The 25377-nt window shown below is 37.4% G+C and overlaps 1 protein-coding gene across 1 annotated transcript in view; it reads left to right on the top strand.

Annotated features, from left to right (window-relative positions):
- Nucleotides 1-8745: 8745 nt before the first annotated feature.
- Nucleotides 8746-25377, top strand: part of tab2 (TGF-beta activated kinase 1 (MAP3K7) binding protein 2) — a 34867-nt gene continuing 18235 nt past the window's right edge. Inside the window, 1 exon segment of the mRNA XM_058755126.1 lies at nt 8746-9065. The gene's annotated coding sequence lies outside the window, so the exon portion shown is untranslated.

Here is a 25377-nt window from a genome sequence, read left to right on the forward strand (position 1 = left end):
TTTAGTTTTATATAGTTAGTATCAGTTTTAATTAAAGTATAGCAGAATCAACAGATCACTTCCAGAGTGAAGGCCAAAGAAAGACTTCGCATAATTTAACCTTAGTGAGGCAAACGTTTATAGCGACAAAATTATCCCATGCTGAGATTGATAGATGGTAAAAGTAGCCTATACAAATATACACCAAAGGATGCAAGCCTTTTTACTAAATAAATCTACACAAGTTGCACTTAATGTCATATCTAATGGTGTGTTGAGATATTTAATATGAAAATAAACGTAGCCTAATTTGGTTATATGTCTTTTTTCTTATTTAACCATAATCGTGATATTAACTGTCGTGCCTTGCGCACTTTTCCGTGAACATCCGCGCATAAATCATAACTGGGACTAATGAAATTCAATAATAACGGCAATCGTAGGCCTATTTAAAGGCTCACATTTGAATATGTTATTTTCTTTATTTATGAAGAATTATAAGCGTGTGATGTGATTTAGCCTTTGCATATTTATTTGTTCAAAAGTTTGGCAGTGATCACAAGATGTTCTGGCACGTTTTGTATTGTTTACAGAAAGGTGCACTCATTTTTTTCTTCTTCTGTTAATTATCATGTTGCGTATCTGTTTTTCTTCAAAACACCAACTTGCCTAATGATGGTTTGATTGCTTGTGTTATATGAGAAAATTAATAAGTTTGCCTACCTGATGTTGTAGATTAATGCGGGTGCGGTTCGGCTCGGGACTCGCGGTCTTTATGTCAAACGGTTCTGGTACAGAAATAAATTAGAGCTGGTGTCGGGTAACGGGTCGGTGTTCTGTTAAGTTCTGCTGGTGCACGTTTACCAAACCGGACCCGTGCAGGACTCTGCTGTAAACCGCTTGCGTCTCTCCGTCAGAGATGCGCCATTCACATGTATTTCCCAAACCGCACACAGCCAAGGGGTGAGAACGTAATGATTACGAAAACGATCATTTATTTTTGTTAATTATTATTTTATTTCAGTTAGTTAATCAATAACTGTTGTTAGTTTCGTTTCGTTTATTAAATATTTTGACATTTTTATTTTATTTCAGTTTATGAAATTGTTTTTTCATCAGTCGTTTTTGTTTTAGTTTTATTTTTTGTTTACGAAAATAACCTTGCTCCTCATTTAGCGATAAAATCCTCAATTTCAAGTCCACCTTCAACAACTATATGTTAACAACTAGACTTTATCGTTATTATCGCGGGAAGACAAATTTTTATCATGGGGAGAATTTTTAACGGTATATCGCAAACCATAAGATATCGCCCATCCCTAGTAGCCAGTTGAAACATCACAGGGGATTTATCATTAACACTTGTTTCTTTGGATAACGTTATATGAAGCACCATTACTTCGAACGAATTATACTTGAAACCCAACCTCTGAGAGATACTGAAAATATTGCTATAAATTGTAGCAACACCTCCCCCTTTACCTTTTGGACACGGTTCATGTTTGTAACAGTAATCTTGGGGTGTAGACTCGTTTAAAGTAATGTAATCATCTTGTTTTAGCCAGGTTTCTGTCAGACAAAGCACATCTAGTTTATGGTCAGTGAACATATCATTTACAAAAAGTGCTTTTGAAGAAAGGGATCTAATATTTAATAAGCCAAGCTATATCATGTGTTTATCTGTATTATATAGTTTTTATTTGTTGAACATCAATTAAATTGTTACTATTACTTTGGTTTGGATGTTTTCTGTATTTTCTAGTTCGGGGAACAGACACAGTCTCTATAGAGTGATATCTAGGTGAAAGAGTCTCTATGTGCTGAGAGTTAACTGACTTTGGTGACGTGAGGCGGCTAGCAGACGATCGGTTTAGCCAGTCTGTCTGCTTCCTGACCTGGGCTCCAGTTAGTCAAGTACAAACTCTAAGACTATGTGCCATATTTCTAGAGAGAAGAGCGGCACCACCCCAGGAGGGATGAACACCATCTCTTTTCAACAGGTCAGGTCTGCCCCAAAAATTCTTCCAATTGTCTATAAAGCCTATGTTATTTTGCGGGCACCACTTAGACATCCAGCCATTAAGTGACGACAGTCTGCTATGAATCTCATCACCACGGTAAGCAGGGAGCGGACCAGAGCATATTACAGTGTCTGACATCGTACTTGCAAGTTCACACACCTCTTTAACATTATTTTTGGTGATCTCCGACTGGCGAAGTCGAACATCATTAGCGCCGACGTGGATAACAATCTTACTGAATTTACGTTTAGCATTAGTCAGCACTTTTAAATTTGCCAAGATGTCAGGTTCTCTAGCTCCTGGTAAACAATGGACTATGGTGGCTGGTGTCTCTATTTTCACGTTCCGTACAAGAGAATCGCCAATAACTAGAGCACTTTCATCAGGTTTCTCAGCGGGTGCATGACTGAGTGGGGAGAACCTGTTTGATGTTCTGATCGGAACGGAAGAGTGGTGATTTGACCCGCGACTATGCCGCCTCACTGTCACCCAGTTGCCCTGCTGCACGGGCTCAACCGAAACCGAACAATGTACAGGACTCCCTGAGCTAGTCGCATCCAAAGCAGTATCTACAGCCCTCACATTCTTACTATCCTCAACTAAAGTTTGGATGCGTGTCTCTAGCTCTAAAACCTTCTCTGTCAGCCTAACTATTTCCCTGCATTTATCACATGTGAATCCCTCGCTGCTGACAGAGACAGATAAACTATACATGTGGCAAACAGCAGTAGCAGGAGAAGAAGCCATTACTCACCGTGATTGATGAATGATACCAACTTACCAACTTAACTTACCACTTACCACTGTTGTTTGATGAGCTATATGTATATTATATGTTAATATACATATATTAATATTTATATGTATATTAACATAGTCACTTCGTGCGGCTGCACTGTCTGTAGTTGCGCCACTGACCCGTGATATAGGATTTTGGCCATATTGCCCATCTAAGTCATTCATCACACACACTATCAACAGGCACGTCATGTAGGCTACACTTCTTGCACTTCGTTTGGGCACCACAAGGTGTCACTGTGGCCTCAAAGCTTACCCCTGCCTACTCTGGCTCGATTGCTATTCCTGAGGTAAAACACACCCTCCTCATTACCCTACGGACCAAGAAATGTAGAAATAAATAAATGTGGAAATTTATTTATTATTTATTTCTAATTATGGCAGGATTGGCATTCCATAGAGTTGATGGTCTTTACACTCGTCGGTCTTCACACGACGGCTGCCGTGTGCCTTTTTTATACCCATCTGACAAAGGAGCTGATTTTAAATTCCGCTGATTGACTGTTTCTCTCAAAGTGTAATTCTTTACACTGTCTTTTGCTGACACTGGAACACGCTTTACTGTTTATCACAACAAAGGGGCAAGCGCATGACACTGACAAGGTACACGATACAGTATGATACCAAACTTCAGCACTCCTCACACATTATATGAGGATTGAACCATCATCAATAAATAACCAACTTCATCTGATCAGATTTTTCTCTTGCAAGTTTTGCACTAATAAATGTGTTTTAGAAACACACAGTTACTGCAGCCAGAGAAAAACTGATGTTAAAAAGTCAAGGGTCAAGAGCCCTGCAAGAAAAGGAAACACTTTTCTCCAGTGACTTCAAACTTTATTAATTTCAATAAAACATCAACATCTAAACCTCTGTTAATTCTCAATGAGAAGTTTTGTATGAAAGAAATGAAGTCAAACTGGTTTATAATGAGTGAAGATGAGTGTTTAATGTTCTGTTTAATGTTTAATGATTTAAAGGGTTTGTGTTGTCTGTGTTTTGTGGTTTAACATTGTGCTGAAGAGTAGAGTCTGTGCTTCAGTCCAGGAGAAGACCAAGAAACATTGGTGTTATGCTGCATGTTGCTTTATTTAAAGGCAGTAACTGTGTAGTTGCTGATGCAGTGATAGCAAGCAAGCAAATGTTTATTTATAATAATGGACAATTTTCAATCTGGTTTCCGAGCGCATCACAGCACAGAGACAACGCTTATTAAGATAATAAATGATATTCGCTTCAATTCTGATTCAGGCAAAATATCAGTGCTGGTACTACTAGATCTTAGTGCTGCGTTTGACACTGTTGATCATAACATACTTCTAGAGAGACTGGAAAACTGGATCGGGCTTTCTGGGATGGTACTCAAATGGTTCAGGTCATGCTTAGAAGGGAGAGGTTATTATGTGAGTATAGGAGAGCATAAGTCTAAGTGGACGTCCATGATATGCGGAGTCCCACAAGGCTCAATTCTTGCACCGCTCTTGTTTAGCCTGTATATGCTCCCACTAAGTCAAATAATGAGAAAGAACCAAATTGCCTATCACAGCTATGCTGATGATACCCAGATTTGCCTAGCCTTATATCCAAATGACTACAGCCCCATTGACTCCCTCTGCCAATGCATTGATGAAATAAACTGTTGGATGTCCCAGAACTTTCTTCAGTTAAATAAGGAGAAAACTGAAGTCATTGCATTTGGAAACAAAGATGAAGTTCTCAAGATGAATGCATACCTTGACTCTAGGGGTCAATCAACTAAAACCAAGTCAAAAATCTTGGGGTGATTCTGGAGACAGACCTTAGTTTTAGTAGTCATGTCAAAGCAGTAATTAAATCAGCATACTATCATCTCAAAAACATTGCAAGAATTAGATGTTTTGTTTCCAGTCAAGACTTGGAGAAACTTGTTCATGCCTTTATCACCAGCAGGGTGGATTATTGTAATGGTCTCCTCACCGGCCTTCCAAAGAAGACCATTAGACAGCTGCAGCTCATCCAGAACGCTGCTGCCAGGATTCTGACTAGAACCAGAAAATTTGAGCATATTACACCAGTCCTCAGGTCCTTACACTGGCTTCCAGTTACATTTAGGATTGATTTTAAAGTACTTTTACTCGTTTATAAATCTCTAAATGGCCTAGGACCTAAATACATTGGAGATATGCTCACTGAATATAAACCTAACAGACCACTCAGATCATTAGGATCGAGTCAGTTAGAAATACCAAGGGTTCACACAAAACAAGGGGAGTCTGCTTTTAGCTATTATGCCTCCCGCAGTTGGAACCAGCTTCCAGAAGAGATCAGATGTGCTAAAACATTAGCCACTTTTAAATCCAGACTCAAAACTCATCTGTTTAGCTGTGCATTTGTTGAATGAGCACTGTGCTACGTCCCAACTGATTGCACTATTGTTTAAAAAAAAAAAAAAAATTATATCTTGTTTTTATTATTATAATTTTTTTATTCCTTGTTTTTATTGTTGTGACTTTTTTTATATGACTATTTCATTTCCTTTTATGTAAAGCACTTTGAATTACCACTGTGTATGAAATGTGCTATATAAATAAACTTGCCTTACCTTGCCTTATATAGCACTTTTCCAAACAAGTTAATGCAGTTCAAAGTAGAAGGAATCAAAATTAAAAACAATAAAATGCATCAAATACAAAATAGAAATAAACCCATTAAAACACAAGAACAGAATTTAAAATATATATAATTAAAGGGAAAAAATAAATAAACATAATATATACAATATACTAAGATTACAGGAAGGCCAGACTGAAAAAAAGTTTTTAATTTAGACTTAAAACTATTAATACTTTCAGCACTTCTTATGACGGTTGGTCCAGAGGCGGAGAGAATAACGGCTAAAAGCAGCGTCACCAAATTTTTTAGTTCTACTATGAAGAATTTTCACAATTAATGATCCAGGAAATACCTGTAGTAACAGTGTTTTTATTAGGATATAATAAAATTAGGATATAAATTAGGATATTTTACCTGAATTTTACAGTTTTTGTTTGGCAGCCACTTCTGCCAGTCATTGACTGCTTTTATATATTAGAAAGAAAAAAAAAATCTTATTTCCATTAATGGTAAATGTTAGGTACCCTATGCTGCCCTGCAGTTCACCATTTTTGGAAATTTTATTTTATTTTATTTATTTATTTATTTTTTAGGTTTTTGAGGCAAATATTGTACTTTTTACTCCAGGATATTTATTTGATAACTATGGAAGCCCGTTTCTGCCACTAAATAAAAAATTAAAACGGTAATTGTGACTTTTTAGCTCACAATTCTGACTTTATAAATCGTAATTGTGAGTTTATATCACACAATTCTGTGAAAAAAAAGTCAGGTTATTGTGTGCAATAACCTTTTTTTAATTTTGTATTCAGTGGCGGAAACGGGCTTCCATAGATAACTCGGTAGTTACTTTGCAAATTCAGAATATTAATATCCACCAGTGATTATAAGTAATTAAGATGAGCCCCACCTTTACCTACCAGAACCGGTAATAGTCTGTTCTTCAGGCTTCTGATTGGCCAACATGGCTTTACAGTTAGGGTTATATCGCCACCTGCTGGTTTGGCATGCTCTTGACAGCACTTCATTGCACGTTTTTGCGTTTTCACGTGGACAGAGATTTTTTTGTCCAAAGAAGGGAGAAGTCCCGTGTACGTGTAGACTAACTAGGACAAAGGCTGCGGCTGAAGTCAGTTGTAGTTCTTGTGTTTCACTTTTCTTCAGTGATTCTGGTTGTTAACAGCAGCTGTTCATCACTAACGTAATGCACAATCATCATTTTATTAGTCACTTAATTATCTGATTAACTTCAACTCTGCTCAGTGTTACTCTAACACTCTGTAGTGTGGGATGAAATGTACTCTGAACAGATTTGATTTATTTTGCTGTGCAGGGATGGTCTTTTAATATACAATAATATACAAATATGACAAATTAATAAATACATTATTTTTAGGGTTTTTTTAAATGATAAATTATTAAGCCCTTTACACAATCTGACATGGCTGCGGTTGGAACTGAAAGCCAGAACAGATCAGTTGCCCCCTGCTGTCTGGCTGCAGTATAGATGTAAACCCTGTAAACAAATGGGACATGGGCCAAAAAAAAAATCATTTCAGGTAGCTCTTCTCACATTGATGTATGTCCAAGTGTTCATTTTTCTAATGGGTTTGCTTTTAATTAGTTATTTGATGTGATAAACAGGGTGTGGCGTCATGATTGTGTGAGCGGGGCTTTAATCCAGTGACTCCGCCCCACGATCTCTACTGTACAGAATCAGCACAAGATGACAGCGGCCAGACCTGGACATTTTGGCTTCATTTTTCTACAGTGGAAGGAGGTGGAGACACGTCTAACATCTTTTTATTTTTATTTTTTTTACAGTCTGACACAAAGTATTTGAGCAGTGTTATAGTTTCATTTTATAGTTATGAAATAAGCTCATAATACTAAAAAAGTATAAATATTGTTTTTTATTTATTTACTTTTTTTATATTAAATTAAGGCAGTCGGTTTCCTCCGTAACTGGTTTTTACAGTGTACTGTAATAGGTAACACTTTAGGTTCGGGAACACTATTCACTAAAACCATTCACTTGCTTAGTAGCATGCATATTACTAGCATATTGGCTGTTTATTAGTACTTATAAAGCATATCAATGCGTTATTCTGCTTTCCCATGTTCTAGGTCCCATAACAACAACTACCTTATTTACTATCAATAAGCAGTTTATTGAGGGACAGCTCTTAGTACTCTTCATAATGAATATGTGTTCCCTAGTCTAAATTAGTGGGCCATTCTACAGAACTGGTGCAAACTGCTGTTCCAAAACCAAAAAACACATTTAAAAAGCATTGAAGAATTCAAATTTTAGATGTTTACTAAGATCCTTCTATTATCTATTGAAACCCACAATAACATTTCAAATATCAGTAAGCTTAACATTATTTCAAAATCATTATTTATAGGCCTACTTTTATTGGGAGGTGGCTGCAATTTTTGGCTGCATTTTATTCCATTGTTGTTAAAAAAAAATAAAAAAAATAAAAAATTATATAAGTGAAGTTCAAAAAAAAAAAAAAAGTTTATAGATTCTTTGTAAATTATGAAACTTTGTGTGAAAAAAAAAGTGTCCTGCATGACTTTCATGTCACTACCGGAACAATGCAGTTTTAGTCTATTGGCTGAGACTGACGGAGACTGATTTTAACTACACTCCTACATTCATGATCAGGAAATATTCCTGGTTCACTCTCTCTCATAGCTACATGGTGAGTAGATGTGCCCATCATATTGAGGTAAATAAGTTCAAGTCTGAAAATCTGTGTGTAACTTTAAGGAACGTCACTACCGGACACCTTCTTTTGTCCTGCCATTAAGCACACTTTTTTGGGAGTTACTCCATAAAATGTAGTTTTTATGTGACATGAACACATATAGTGACATGGAAATGCAGGCTGGCCATCACCTGCATCATTTCCACACCATACAAACAAATCATTTCATCAGCATCGGCAGCTGAGCCACCACGATGTTTAGAGCTTGATTCATGCTTTGAATATAAGAATTGAAAAACCTTTTATTATTATTACTGTCTTATACATTTCATAACTTGAGAGTGCTAAAGGTTTGCTCTCCGAGGAGGCAGTCTCTGAACTATTTCAGATAGAAATAATTCGCTGTAATTATTAATTAAATTAATAATTTAATTCGCTGCAATTTTATCCGTGGTGAATGAAAATATCCAGTTCGTTGAAAGCGCAATTTAATCGTATGATCCTGCTAAATTACAAAACAAGACCCGTCTATGTAGAGCATAACTCTGTTCACGCTTACCTATTTTAAGCATGTGCTCATTAATATTAAGCACCTGTGTGGGCGTTCTAATAAGGTCACGTAGCAGCTCGAGCACGACCAAATTAATATTCATGAGCTACGACTTCTCCATAGTGCGGTTCGCAAGTTCGCGTTCCTCGCGACGCCCGAGGTCTCGCAGAGTCTCGCGAGAGGCGCTCACTTGTACGGCCGCCATATTGTGTGACACTATTTTGATTCTTATCTGTTGGAAGTGAGAAAGGAAGAGAGAAAATAAGGGGGAGCAGAGGGGGAAACGCAGAAGAGCTGTCAGAAGAGAGCGAAGCAGCGGCGGCGGCGCGGGATTCGCGAGCGGAGTTGGGCCTGGTTCTGTCCGCAGATCCGCGGCGCGAGCGGCCCGGGAGCGGCGCTGACACGGTGAGAAAAGCGCTTCAGATCAGGCCTTCCGAGAGAGCGCCGCCGAGCAGCGCGGCTGGACTGGGCTTTTGGCGTTTCTGCTCGTTTATGATCGCCAGAGCGCGCCCGCCGTCGCCTCGCTGGCGGAGAACGCGATGAAAAAGCAGTAACGCGTCTCCAGCGCGTCGCGCTCCCGCATCCGGTGACTCCGGTCGCGTCGGTTCGCTCGCGCTGTCGCGATCTTTCTTCTGCCCAGTTTGTTGACGCTAAACGTCTAGTCGACGCGGCCGGTGCCGTTCTCGAGCTCTCCGTGAGTTTGGGGTAAAACCGCTCCGGAGGCTGAGGTTGGGGTTTTTCCAGTTCCTCTGACCGCTCTGAACGCTCGCGCGGTCGGGTCAGTCGCTGGCGTTGGGTGTTGTTTTTGATCTGACAGTTGGTTCATAAAGGAAATAAAAGTATGGTGGTTATCAGGCCTCCGAAGCTCCGCCAATCATGAATAGCTGAAGAAGAATGTCTGAACAGAGATCCCAGGATATAAAGCTGTAAGGGTCAGGCGCGTTCACGAGTCCAGAAACCTGTAACGTTATACAAATACATCTGATTTATTATTGGCAGATGAAAACAAATCTAGAGACTTTAATCAGAACCGTTGTTTCACACACCTAAGCTGCTTTTATAATAATGCAGTAATCACATGTCACGAGTGCGTCGTGGATCTGATGGAGGAGTACTTTCTGTTTCTGTGTCTGGTATGCAGTTGTTTTCAGAATTGCATGTAATAACTGGATGGCCTGCTAGATTTGCCCAAATGTGCATTCACAACAGAGCACACAGCCGTGATATCGTATCCCATAATGCAGTTTACCATACATTTCAAGCAACATAAACAATCAGACAAATCTCATTGTTTGAGCGCAGCAGACCAACACTTAAATCTCACACCCTTCAGAACCGCAGTAAGTATATACTGATCAGAAAGCTAGTATTGCAGGGTGAACGTGTGTACGGGCAACACAAACAAATCTAAATCCTGCACTCAAAATGTGGCGTTGTGTGATTTAACCTGAAAAAGCCTTCAAAATGAAACAAAACGGCAGTATTAGGAGTGAAAGCGGTCCTGTGTTTCGCACACAGGCATGAATGCAGTGTTTAGTGTTTGCTCTGTTTCAGGAAGTGTTTGCCGTTTGCTTTCTGTCTGTAATCTGCATTATAGACTAGGGATGGCTCCATACCGTAATTTTGGCTTCGTACGATACCAGAATGTAATGCCTCGGTATCGATACAGGTGACAAATAACCAGCCTCAAAAGATAAGTGAATTGAACACTCACTATAATAATAATAATAATAAAAACAGATTCTTATTTTAATACCTTTGTATCAAACTGTAACAAAATCCTCCCGGGAACATATACGTTACAGTTTGACTGAGTTTGAAGAAGCAAAAAACACAACTGAAGTAACGCAATTAATGCAAGCAGTGTTGCTTTATTGTAAAGTGTTATTCTTACAGTCAAAGTAATATTCAAAATCAGGTTATTATTTCTCGCTCTCAGATTGATTTCAGAGGACCAAAGAAAAATCATTAAATATAAATCTCTCTCTCTCGGCTGCCTCGTATTAGAAACATTCTCTTCATATTATTGATACTAAAATGAATTAATTTCACCTTTATCGCGTTGTTCTGTTGTCACATTCACCGGTTGCGCAGCTATTTGGGAAGCACTGCCACCTACAGGTGCACTTCACAACAGCAGCGTATGAAATGCAGAATTGAGCAAAATTATGATATCGTACCGTTTGAACTATAATATATACTGGTATTTTTCCAGTGTACCGCTCATGCCTATTATAGATACACACTGCTCTCTTCTTTTTATGTTGATTAGGGATGTAACGGTATGAAAATTTCTTATCAGGATTATAGTGACCAAAATTATCCCAGTTCTCAGTATTATCACGGTATTGTTCAAATGTGCTGGAGATGTTCAAAAAGAACCGACACACAAATCCCTTCAAGTTTTATATTAAAAATAAACAAACAACAAATAAACTGACTTTTTGTTTGCATAATCGCTAAAACAATAACATTACCAATGCTGTTCGTATTTTAAATGACAGCTTGACTGACAGCAGGTTACTAGCATGCGAGTGTACCGCTGCCGTTACACAGATTGGAGCAGGCAGGACGATGTGGAATATAACTCTGTGTTCGTCTGAAAGAGGAACGGCCTGTCATTGTTTATATCTTTCAGATAGCTCAAACAATAATATTTAGATAGATACACTATCAAAATTAAGTAATCAGATGTAAAATAATACTGCATAGTCTTCACTATATGAATTAACTATAGATTTATGCTTATTAAAAACACTGAAGTAATACTTCTGACATACTTTTGTGTGCATTTGTCCGTTCAGTCACGTTAAGACGCCATTCACGCTCCATTCTGTCTCGGAGGGAGTTTCGGTTCCTTGCCGCTGTCGCCTCTGGCTTGCTCAGACACTTCATTTCTAGCGATTATCGCTGATTTGATTGCACAGATACTATTTAAACTAAACTGAGCTAGACAATGACATCTCTGAATTCAATAATGAAATGCCTTTCACTGAAAATTGAGTGTTTAGTCTTATCATTATACATTACTGACACTCTGTCCTCCAATTTGATACTGTTAAGTGCTTTGACACAATCTGTATTGTTAAAGCGCTATATAAATAAAGGTGACTTGACCTGATGCAAATGGAAACTGGTGCGCTGTCTGAGAAGAGCTTCGGTGTGTGCCGACAGAACGATACGCCAGTAACGAAATCTTGCACCTCAACGATTAAAAACGGCGAGACGTGCAAACGATAAAACTTTGGTGAAAATGCAGCACTGGCCCAATGGGGACAGGTCCTTATTGACGAGCACTGAATAATACTACTACTACTAAAGTAAAATAACTTAAGAAATAAAATTACTATTGTAATATTTTTCTGTAAACGTGGAAGATTACAATGCAAATTTTTATGGGTGTCTAAATTTCTTCATTTTCATGTTTCAACATGTACCGTTTGTTGTGAGGGAGCCTCTGAAGGTTGTGTTTTGTTGACGAGTGCTTCTCGTTAGACGTTTGTGAATGTGCTTGTGTTGAAGATGCTGCTCCATCTCTGCATTCAGAGACTCTTGCTGCCAAGAAATACTTGTGACTTCCTGACATTTACAGATGAAACTGAGGAAAACGCACCTGTCAGAGCACCTGATGTTCTTATGAGTTTGTTTAAAGGTGCTGTATGTAGGATTTTGACTCTACTAAAGCATAAAAATACCGTAATATGTTTGCAGATATTTAAGAAACATGCTAAGTTAACATACTTGTTTATCTGAAAAACAATGCTACAGTCAGTTATTCTCCTTTGATAATATCTGTGTTTGTTCTGGTTTGTGAAACCCGTTCCTGTTGGTGTCGTTGGTGCCGTTCCAGCGTGTGCGTCCAGTCTGAGGAGGAGGGGCCGGGTGAAAAAAACCCTCTCCAATATTTTGAATTTGGACTGCAATACCTAGTTCAACCGCTAGGTGTCCATCCTACATACAGCACCTTTAAAGCGCTTAATGTAAAGCGTGTCTCATGTCACTCAAATGACATAGTCCTGAACAGTATTGTCTTATCCTGTGTTATTGAAAATGTTGGTATACCTTAGAAGGTCCATATACCAGCCAGCTCTAGTCTCAGCTCTAATAAAAACAGAACTGTTACAAATACACTGTACACGTGAAGTGAGCGAAACGGCATTATTAGCGTGCCAGCAGGGCTCGCAAAATCGCTGGCCCGATGTCCCGGGGCTATTGTGTTTTCCAGTCGGGCTAAATGTATCACGCCCTGCCCGACGCCTAACTTAAATACAGGGCTCCCGCGGGTCCTCCAGCTAATGTTCAGTGCATCTTACGTTCAGATCAATGCGAATATGACCCATGTTTTTATGCAGCAAACTAGGGCTGTGCAATTAATCGTATTTGATTATCATGCGCATCTCGTCAGTAAAGCCGGTTTCGTGATTGGCAGTAAATCGCCATCACCTGCTTTCAGATGGAGCAGCAGTTAATACACCGAGCCGTAGTTCAGCCCAGCTTCGTCTTCGATTACGAGCGTGATATTGCCTAGCTTGTCAGTGAGCTACGGCTCGGTGTATTAACTGCCGCTCCATAATAATCGAATACGATTAATTGCACAGCCCTACAGCAAACACAGAGTTGTAAATGTGAAAGTTAATGTGCCTTCTAAAAATCTAAACAATTAAGACAGTAATATTTATGTTTTATATTAATATAATATGTTTGACTTGTCCCTTTTCATAGAAATGGTTTAAAAGCGGAAATACCATTTTTATATATTTTTTTTTCCTGTGTGAAAACTTGTATCTAAACTGTAAATCATGTCATTTTATGGCTTAAAATGTTACCATAGACATTGTCCAACCCCACTCATACAGTGTTCATTTTACTTGTGCAGCTCTTAAAAAGGTTCATAAATTACCTTAAATGATTTTTAAAAATTCTGCAGATACCCTGTAAATAGTAAAATACAATTCTTTCATTGATGTTTGTTGATTGACATTTACACTTATCTGATGTTCTACATTTAAAAAAAAAAAGTTAAAAAATTTGTTTCTTTGGGCTAGTTAAATTAATTTCTGGGCTAGTTTCTAGCTATTTGTTTGAAAAACATAGATACTGTAGAACAGTAGATACATTTAGTAGACTATAAATGAGCAAACACTATAGCATGAGAATTATACGTGAGAATAGGGATGCACTGATATTTTTCAACTCATCTTGGCCGATACCGATATATTTCCTATTGTTTGGAAACAACACCAAGTCTCTCCTGTGCAGAAATAAGCAAAGTATTTTTAATTTTGGTTAGTTTTTAACAAGAACTTATTTGTTAGAATTAAATAAACAATAATAAAGTTATTTTATAATGTCAGTACATTGAAGATTTGAAAATAACTATAAATAAACGTACCTATTAAGCTCACCAAAATCTACATTGAGACATTTTTAATGCACAAGATATTGGTTTCAGTACAAACAGTTATGTTAAAATAAAATATTAATCTCTCACACAAAAATATTTAATTTTAAATGACAAAAGCATTTCAATTAAGATATACATCATTAAATTCAAAGAGTCTGGCTGTGCTTAATGGGTTCATTTCTGTCTTCTTTAAGCACATTAAGCTCACATCATATTTTATTAAAAAATCTTGTTTATTTCAAGGACAATTTTTTAAAGGTACAAAGTCAATCACAAAAAACAAACAAACAAAAACACAACACTAAACTCAAGCAACATTATGAAGCAACTCAATATGAAACCTCTATTTAAATGGATGTCATCTTATTTCTAGTCTCTTGAATACACTGCATGATTTTCCTCAGATTTACAGTCTGGAGAAGCCAAAGATCAGAGCCAGTCTGCAGATCTGAGTCGACACTTGAGAGAATCCATAGAAAACTGATTAACTTAAAGTGACAACCATCAGATTATATGTAAAGTCTGTTTATGAAGTATTTACAGACGTTCAGTGTGGAAGAGCTTAAAGAGAGACACTGAGCTTAATTGGAGCAGCAACAATTTAATACATTTCATGTAATATTTATTAAAATGGGATTTGTGCGAAATAAATAGTCTAAGTCATGTATTAAGTTCATACATATTGTTAATAATAGTTGTTCATATTAAAATATCTATGAAATTATACTTTTTCTTATTGATGTCGTGCTGTAGCTGTGATTTTCATAGTCGTGCACCCTTTAAGCTCCGCTTAAAATAATATGAAATCTTTCAAAATTACAGCACTGTAAAACCACAGACCAGCAATAATCTGTCAATTTATAATATTATGGATGTAAAAGTACAAGCCAGTAATGCCTGTGAAGTAGGGGTGTTCGATTTGACGATTTTTGATCTGCTTTTGAAGAAATCTCGTAGTATCGCGCTACAGCACACATTCTGTCCGCTGCAGTTCTGGCACCGCCGACTCCGAATACTGTACAACACCACATACAGCGGTAGAGTTACTCTGACGGGACACTGACCTTGTTCGCGATTGAAAAAGTACATTATTTGCATTCAAACCTTGCTGGTTAAATGTTTCATTAAAACCCCGCTCACTAAAACCCTGTCAAACAGCGCCTGATTACTGAACTAAGTTATCTTTTGCGCTAATACTGTCAAAACACACAAGGTTTGCATATAGACTCAGTTGGAAAGTAAACAGAAATGGATGCGTGTCTGTATATTAGATGCATGCAGCTCTTAAAGGGACAGCATTAAACATGCAGCGGACTGTCATTAAAGGGATAGTTCACCCTAAAATTTAATTTGTCATTATTTATTCACTCACATGTTGTCCCAAACCTGTATTAATTAATTTCTTGTGTATGTGAGAATGCAGGATGACACCGAGATTCTTTTACTCTGGTGTTTTATGGTATTGGCGGTATTTCATCTGTGCCGAAAGGATGCATGCGAATGCATTTCTTCCATCGGTTCACAAGAAAATGAGTGCATGAGAAGCATCCCTTCAGAATGCAGTCAGTGGACATGACCGAAAATCTCTGCAAAAACACATGCGCTCGCGTTACAAAAAGCTGCATTTTTGAATAACATGTCTCTAGATCTCGCGCCTCGTGTTTCTGTGTGAATGATTTATTCAAACGTCCTGCTGGCGTCAGAGTTTCTGCTTCGTTTCCTAGTTTCTTCACTGTTTTTGTGCACCTGTTGAATGTGAGAGCTGCTGCTTCATTGCAGTGTTTAACTTTTTTCTAAGCAGCAGCACAAAAGCGTGTTGTGTTAATCATACCGTAGCACAGCAAGTCTCTGAGTGATATATTGGCTGATATTTGGCATTTTTTGATTCCTGGCATCGGCCAACAAGTGCTCTAGAAAGGCAAGCGCTGTAACTGTTGGCATTTGTAAATGCTGACATAATTTTAATTTTCAGGTAAACTATTCCTTTAATCATGGCAAACTTAACTGTGATCATGATTGTTTTCTAAGTAGAGAAGAGATAGAGAGGGAAGGTCTTTGAAAGCGAACTGTAATCAGCAAAGACGCTGAAGCCTTTCGTCTTCAAACAGAGCAATTCACAACACATGCTGGAGAAGGAACCTGAAAGTGGTTTAAAGCAAAAGGAAGTGTCTTGTTCTAATGCTATAACATTTCGAGTCACTTTCTTATGTTTATGTCTTTGACGTACTTGCATAGCTTTGTCAAGCCGCGCTCGCAAGAGTTATCAGTGAAGGAGCAGCCACAGCTCGTGTTTCTTGTCCATTACCTACTAGAGCAGAAAACATCTCCAACGTTGTGATTTGATCCATTGTTTTGGCAGAAATGTTTTACCAATGGATGGGTAAAAAATACTGATTTCTCAATTTTAATCAATTCTCATTTTATGAAACAATATTGATTCTTAAATCCCAAGAATTGATTAGTCTAGCCTGTTTTCAGGTAACGAAGGAAACGTTGTAGTGCACCTCCCATCCAATCGCAGCAAGCTTTATAAAAATATAATTAAAATTATTATAAATACATAATTATTATATATTAGTGCAAATTTATTATCTAATATGGTGGGAATCGAAAATCAATTCCAATTCCAGAATTGGATACTTAAGGTTAGGAATCGGATACTTGTCAAATTAATATTTTGGTTCCGCCTATCATTTCCTATGCTTCTTCATCTACGAGGACCCAACCTAGCGATCTGCCAGGACCTTGCTCGCTAATTTAAGCTAGGACTGGTCCAAATACCATTTTTTGAGCTTCGAAGCTTCGGTAGTAATCAACACCGAATATTTGCAGCTTCGGAGGGAGCAAACACGCAGGTCTGTTAAGAGCAATACTTTTAATAAGGCAGCCTAACATTTTTCTAACAAACAAATCACTCCCAAATCAGAAATTAGCAGCACATGTAATCACTGACACCGTAAAGGGTAGGCTATTTAAATAAAAGAAGAACGAAAAAGTTCAACGAACTGTAATAAATAAAGAACATGGTAGCATACTTTCAATAACGGCAACACGCATTTTAATTAATGAACAGTTTAAATAAAATAAAATGATGACTGCCGTATTCACAAGTATTTTCCAAGCAAATTAAGTGCACGTTTTTATCATGTCTAAAATTACTGATTAACATGGCGGATAAAAGCAACTCGTATATTTAACACCAACAATATACTATAGGCGTGCTACTTACAGAATTCAGGGGATTTTTCAAACTTGATACTGTTGTGGTAGGCCAGTTTCAAATCATATTTGGCACACCAGCTTCGTCTTGTCCTCACTCAATTTAAAGTGCTTCCACACAGCTGAGGTCTTCGGCATTTTTGCCTTCTCTTCCAGATGAACTGAATCATGACATTCATGACGTTCACTCACGGGCGATTCATGTTCAAGCTTGAAAGAGAACCATTTCGTGGGGGATGCCAGGTGTTCGAGGGGGAAAAAAAGAAAGAAAAGAATATTCAAATCTAAAAATTGAAAATCGAATGCCAACCTACCGAATGAATATTAGATTAATCGAATATTCTGGTCCAGCCCTAATTTAAGCGCTCCAAAGTTTGGCTACATTTTCGATCAGAAGCCAAAAAAGCTAAGTATAATATCTGTGATAGCTAAGCATGTTGTAAGAGAGATGTCACCACCAACATGACAAAGCATTTTAATCAAAACAATGGATCAAATCACAACGTTGGAGATGTTTTCTGCTCTAGTAGGTAATGGACAAGAAACACGAGCTGTGGCTGCTCCTTCACTGATAACTCATGCAAGCTCTTGCGAGCGCGGCTAGACAAAGCTATGTAAATCTAAGTACATGTCAACAAAGATATAAACATAAGAAAGTGACGATTGTTAAAGATCGTGAACACGATTCAAACACTAACGTGATTCTATTCCTAAATTGCAGTGATTTGTTTCATTCCTCAACCTTTTAGCTGTGCGATCAATGTTGTGATCACTTGGTTCGTGCGTGCAGCGTGTGATCGCCAGTGTCGGGGGAACGCATTACAAGTAACGCGAGTTACGTAATCAGATTACTTTTTCCAAGTAACTAGTAAAGTAATGCATTACTTTTTAATTTAAAAGAAAATATCTGAGTTAGAGAAATCTGTTGGGAGAAATCGGAAGTGTGCGCTGTGTGAACATGTTACTGTAGTTCCAGACTAAATGTGATTGTGCATTAATTCATCTCATTTGCAAAAAAACAGATTTAGTATTCAACAAAATGAATTAAAACAGTGAAATGCAAACTCAGAATATGACGCAAATGTGTTAAATAACACACGTATCTAATCTCATTTTATTAACCAGTCTTTGCTGCTGATCTTTGATCCAGTTCAACCATACTAATAAGCAAACATGACTTTAGATGAACTAACAATTGTGCTTCATTGTTTTGTTATTGCTGAAGAGTGTTGAACCTTCTTCTCCTGCGCTCTACTGTACAGATGTCAATACTTTTCCTTCAGCCTGAGGTTTATTCATTACACTTTTTGGTGTGAAAGGGCTTTTACATTTGCTATAAATACAACTTCTTATATTAAAAATAAACAATCAAGCCCTGCTCAGATTTAAAAAGTTACACAAAAGTAACTCAAAAGTAATGCAACGCATTATTTCCATAAAAAGTAAGTAACGTAATTAGTTACTTTTTTAGGGAGTAACGCAATATTGCAATGCATTACTTTTAAAAGTAAGTTTCCCAACACTGATGATCACACCAGTCAGTGTGATTTGAACATTAAAAACTGCGTTTGCGCTGCCGTTGACCTGAAGAGCAGCTGTCATCTGTCACGAATGAAACCGCTTCAGTCTTTTCAACCACACAGTATCACCATTATTCTGTTACAAACATTCAAATCACAGAAGAACTTGGATAAAAGTTTATAGTTCAGATATAAACTCTGATGTGTACAGTAGCGATTCAAATAGAGTAAATCACCTTTTGAAAGTAATTTGAGACTTCAAATGAAGATTTATCCATTACATTGTTACGCCAGTAGGTGGTGAAAGCGGCTGTTAAAGTGTATTTGTCTTTGAATCATACAAGAGATTCGTTCAAGAACGCTGATTCATCCAGTAATGACACAAGTACATCTTGAGTGAGTCATTGAATCATTCATTCATAAATTACATGTGATTTTGCTTAGTTAGTGTTTTTTCTTCAGAATCATGAGAACCACAACTTCCTGAAAAATAAAAAACAAAAAAACCCCTCTATTTATCCAGAATCATGCAGTTCTATTTTGCACACAAACAGCTCTTAAAGAGTCCAGTTTTTATGTAGCCTGTTGATTTTTGTTCATGGTATTCAGCTCCAATAAATGGTTTGCAAAAAAGAGACGCAGGATAAATGTCTGATATCATTATTTAATCGCATTGGAATTGAAACTGGGAATCGGAATTGATCAAATTCAAAAGATCCCCAACCCTAGTAATCTCACTAGTGCTTAATAACACATTGTTTTAATAAACTATTGTTATTATTTGAGAAGTACATTCTACTAGGGTTGTCACGATACCATAAAAATGTCTTACGATACTATACCAGCTGAAGTATCACGATACCGTGCAGTATTGTGTTAATTTAACATTTAATTCTGCAAAATGAATCAAAATTGCATAAATAAATAGATGTAAATGAAAATAGACAAGATTTTCCTCTGATTACTTCATTAATGTGAATGAAACAAAACTCATTGTAGCACTGCACAGAAGCTGCATGAAGTGACATTTAGATGCGGCATTTATACATTTAGACTGTATTTATAATTGCATAGATACAGTAATGTTATGAGATTAATGTTTTAAATATGAAACTCTGAATATAGAAATATGTTGGAAAAGAATGTAATATGCCTACTTTTAGATGGGAAACTTAAAACCGCCAGCAGGTGGCAGTCAATCAAACGACTCTTTCAAAACGGCTGAATCCTTCAGGAGCGAATCAAATGACTGTTTTATGAATGGCTCAGTGAATCAGTGAAACGAATCAGCAGTCCTTCCTGTTGCAAAGTGGTTATGACTCTTTCCCTGTGTGAACTCCAGAGATGGAGCGACGTGTTGAAGATGAGCGGAGATGCTGTGAGTTTATTCAGCGTTTATCACCAGTGCTGCTCACTCTGATACAATCAGGAAAATCAGCAACAGTGTGTTTTATATCTTTCTAAATGCTCTGTTTTGTGGAGACTAGCGTTGTCACCGTACCAACATTTCAGTAGTTGGTACCAATACCAGTAAAGTCAGCGTTCTCTGTGCTGAATTTGGTGCCAGCTAGTTTACTTTATTTGTTTGAAAATAAAAATAAATGAAATTTTACACAAATGTTAACTATCAAAAATATATATCTGTCATAATGATGGTTGATAGCTGCACACATGCCGTTATTAGTGTACAGCCAGAATGATGTTCAAACTGATGTTTCAAGATAACGGTTGCTTTAAGTGTGTAAATTAATATTTAGTGTTTTCAGTGTCGTTTTAATTTGTGTTTGGAAAGTGCAGAGTTCTTGTGTGCGCAGCGGTGCCTAGCGTCCGAGCAGCACTAATATCAAATCAAAATAATGACCCCAAGAATCAAACTGAATCGAGTGCCGCTCCGGCTTACGCTGAACGAGAGAAGGCGACAGCTGCATTTTAAGAAACATTACTGTTTTTAGGTCTGATGTACTGAAAAACAGCTGATTTACTATTATTAGACCTTGCAGTGTTTGGCAGCATAAATGAGCTTGACATAAACAAACAAAACAGGCTAAAACAGAGCAGAAAGTTCAGCTTTGTAATACCTGCTCACAGCTGATCCTGAACAAAAAGCGGCTGGATGTGTGTGTGTGTGTAAGAGAGCAGATTACACACACACAGCGCTTCGGACTGAGAGCTGCTCATCTTCACTGCGGTGGGCTCGTGTCTCAGCAGGGGTTTGTCTAATAATGATCGCAGCACAGGTCTTGGCATTCAGCGGCTCATGAAATCGGGGTCTGACTCTGGATTGAACAGGTTTTTGATCTTAAATAGTATAAACTCTCCTGAGAGGACCTTTTCCCCTCAAAGACCACATGCACCCAAAGTTTAGGAAGACAAAGATCTCTGCGGCCACAATGAAAATATATCCTTTTTTTTTTCTTTTTTTTTTATAATAATAATAAAAAATATATATACCTATTTATCTATTAGTTATCAAATTATTTATACTTCAACCTGCTTTTAAATGGTATGACAGTGTAAAAGGTACGATCACCTAGTAGTTCTCAGCTCTAAACTCATGTTGTTGATCTTATGGCAGCTTTCTTAAAAAAACAGCCTACTCGGGCTGAACTTTAATGCCAAATTATACAAAATTTAAGGATTATAAGCAAAAAATTGTGTTTTTTAATGCATGAAATACAAGTGTAATTACTGTAGTGACTGTAGCCACACAATGTAACAAACTTGATACAATGTAACACACATGCTTTTCTGAGTGTGTGTGTGTGTGAGGTATAGAGACGGCTAGAAAAGTTGTGCGTCTCACGTTAACGTGTGTAAATATAATGTATTAAACCATTCTCTTATTCTGAAATAGTGTTCTAAAAGATGACGGACATAAAATACGCCCTTTAGGAACCATCTAAAATATATTACAATACTAACGCCATAAATGCAACATTGTCATAATTCATTGGCTTGGCATAATTGTGTGATATTTTTGATTGCGAACAGCTCGAGCCTGTAGCGCTCACGCTGATTTAAATCATAGCCGTTTGAAGTGTTCTATTCACATTAAGCTGTATCACGAGTGTAAGAGCGTCCCCGGCTCGAGCCCTGAGCAGCCTTCGGTCGCTGGTGAGCGCTCGGTCTGACCCGCGGGAGCTTCACACTTCTTTAGGGCTGCGGGTGGAGCAGAATGCCAGTGTGTGGATGGCCTCTGAAGTCTCGATGTAAATCAGCTATAACCTTAAAACCGCTCCCCTCTCATCTCTCATCTCGGACCTGTGCACATTTTGGTAGCGGATACGCATTTTGACCTCAAAGTGCACTGGTGTGATTTGTCACTCTAAAGTGCACAAGCCTGGTGAAGCCTCTTCCTCGCGCAGCAGCAAAAGAAGAAGAGTTGGAGTGATTGGAGCGCTGGGTTTATTCCCCAAATAGCAAGCGGGGAGGATTGACAAGTGCCTATCATTAAAGAGACAGCAACACAAACTCTGGCCCGATCCCCTTTCCTCTTTAAGCGAGAACAGACACTTTCAGTTTGCGTTTCTTTTTCTCTTTGCTCGTGTGTCCACGTTTTCTTTTCCCTGCTGAGTTGGGCTGCTTTTAAACTGCTGCTAAAATGTGGGTTAAAGGCTTGAAATATTGAATATAAATTAAATTTCACTGAAATGCTTGTATTGAAATATTTAGCATTCTACCATAAACCTCTGCTGGATGTTCAGTATCGAGATCATTCAAATGAAGTTCGCAATGCATTGAGCAATCAATGTTTTTATCTGTTCCTCGACCCCAGGATTTAAAATGGTAGATTTGATAAATATGCAGGAGACTGTTGCATGCCTTTGGATGTCAGAATCAGAATACGAATCATTTTTATAGAACACTGCTGTTAAAGACGCCATTTGAAGATGTTTAAACGGACAGACTATGGATGAAACCTGCTTTAATTACTATACTTTTAAAGCATAAGTTCATGGGGGACATATTGGATTAGCCCCACAGCTACAGCATGAAATACTATTTAAACCTGTTTAAACATTTCTGTCTAATTTTCTCACGAATTCAAGTTTATATCTCCTAGTTTGGATTTTATAAGTTGATTTAACTCAACAGTAGCGAGTTTGTCAATTCTGAGGGAAAAAAGCCAGAAGTGTGGGATAAAAACTCCCGATTCTGAGCCGAGGGGAAAAGAGAGAGTCGATTTTTGGTTGATTTTTCTAATCTGAACTTTGAAATATAAACTCAAAGATTTACCTTTTTTTTTTTTTAAATTCTTTAATTCCATGACTTACATAGACTGCTACTTAAAATGTTTTTAAGCCACAGGTTAATGCTGTCTTGAAGGGACATGACTTCATTTATGATACGAGCAGCTGTATTTCACAGTAGTTTTTATTTTATCTTTGTTATTAAAAATAAGAAATTTACAGTGAAGCAAAGACACTAATTACATCAACAGTTCTTTTAAGTTTTGCTGGTACAGTAGATCTATTTAACAATAGCGTTGAAGTAAGAAATACTACAGAAATTGAATGATTAAATGTAAAAAATACAACTGGGTAACACTTTATTAAAAGAACAGTTAATATAGCACTTAAATCATTTGCAAACTAGTAGGCCAGTTCATAAACACATTTTCATTAAGAAATGTTTAAACACATTTAGCATGAATATTAATTCATAGTTTATAAAATATGCTCTCTATGTTGTTAATACATGTTGTTCTTCGTTCATAAGTCACAGTTGTTAACATTATTACTGTTTAATTAGCCCATAGGCCTATGTACAGAGTTAAATAACTTAACCAAACCTAGGTCAGGGGAAATACTAAATTAAAGGCATAGTATTAAGTGTTTCTGAAATGTTTACAAATACAATAAACTCACTTCACACACAAACATTACTATGATTTAAAAACCGCCAGCTGACGCACGGCTCTGGTTAATGGACACACTTTGACGGTCATGTGACTAACTAAACTGTGTTTTGTTCACACTAGAAAACAGATTTCTTTTTCTTCTTAAATTTGCGTTTTCAAACGGCGATGTGTTTTCTGGTCATACTGCGGCTGATGTGGCTCGTTCACACTGAGTGTCACAGTAGCGCTCACATTCACGACACTTCAGCAGTAGGCTGGATGTTTCTCTGTTGGTTATATACATTTGTCACAGACAACAGTGTAAAACAGAGCGGAGCGAGAAGTGAGAGCCAGTCAAAGTGTTGATTGCGGTCTTCAGTGTTTGGATATTTAGCGTTCAGATTGAGACGCGTTACCAGAAATCTGAAGGTGACCTGTTTTTGTTTTTCCAAAAAAAGAAAATGTGCAAGTTGCGGCAGATGATCACTTTAGTGGGTGGTTTATATGTATTTAATTTCTCAGTGAACATCATGAATCACTCTTAAAGCCCTGATTAATGTCTACCTTTATTTTTAAGTCCAAACCCTTTTGTTGCGTATCAGCAGTTCGTTTGGTGAAACTCCGGCTTTGCCAGCAGGACGGATGAACTGGCCGCCTGTGTCTCAAACAACCAAACATTAGAGGCACTATATAAAAGCTGCTTTGCTTGTGTTTTGCAGTTCTTTAGCCTTGGGGTAGAAACTGTCCCTTGTCTCCTCCCTCGTTCTTTTTCCAAAACAGATTGCACAACAGATGTATACAATAACTAAGCCAGTGAAAGAGTCTCTGGGCTAATAGCTGAAATTGTTTTAACCCTTTAAGCAGTGTAAGAGTTTTTTTGTGTGTGTGTGTACGTGTTCTCACAGAAAACCCTGTCTTTCCAAAGTTACTTTTTTTACTGCATAGGAGGTTAATGATAGTTTTTCAATAGAACCTAGTATTTAGGCACACATTTACATTCACTTAGTAAGCTTATTAAAGACAAATAAACAATCAGTGACAAAATCATAACAAGGGAACTCGTTACAAGCAAGATGACAAATACATACATCAGAGTAAAGACACAAATGAAATAAAGAGTGGCTCAGGTTTTTCAGGAAGACACACGAGAGCTGATTCGATATTAGCAGACAGAAACGAGCGATCGTCACAATGCTACTACTGTATTTCACTAATAAGTGCAGTTGTTAATATTACATAATTTGTCTTGTGGAAATATCTCACAGTAAAGCACTGACTTCGAGTTGAGAGACAGATGCACATTTATATCTATTAAAAACAATAACATTGGCAGGACAAAAAAAAGCAAATGTTTTGACTGTGGTTGTTCATTACAGTTCTTCTGAAGTGTTATACATTTCATCATGCTAATCAAAGGTAAAACCATGCATGGTGCCTCCACGGTAAAAAAAAAAACCTGTGAAACTGTAGTATTAAAAAATTCTAAACGCATTTATTAGAAATATAAATGCACAAATGCCCTAGCTTCAAAGCAAGAATGACTGCTATTATATTCCATCAACTTTCATCAAAACTGGCCATTCTGACTGAAATCAGACTGAAATCAGACTGAAATCAGACTGAAAGTGGACATCCATGTTTCAAAACCGTTTTAAATGAGCAACATTTCTATCATTTCAGTTGATCTCCGCTCAGATATATATATATGTATGTATATGTGTATGTATGTTTAAT

The sequence above is a fragment of the Onychostoma macrolepis genome, chromosome 20 (genome assembly GCF_012432095.1).
Source record: "Onychostoma macrolepis isolate SWU-2019 chromosome 20, ASM1243209v1, whole genome shotgun sequence".
Taxonomy (NCBI): Eukaryota; Metazoa; Chordata; class Actinopteri; order Cypriniformes; family Cyprinidae; genus Onychostoma; species Onychostoma macrolepis.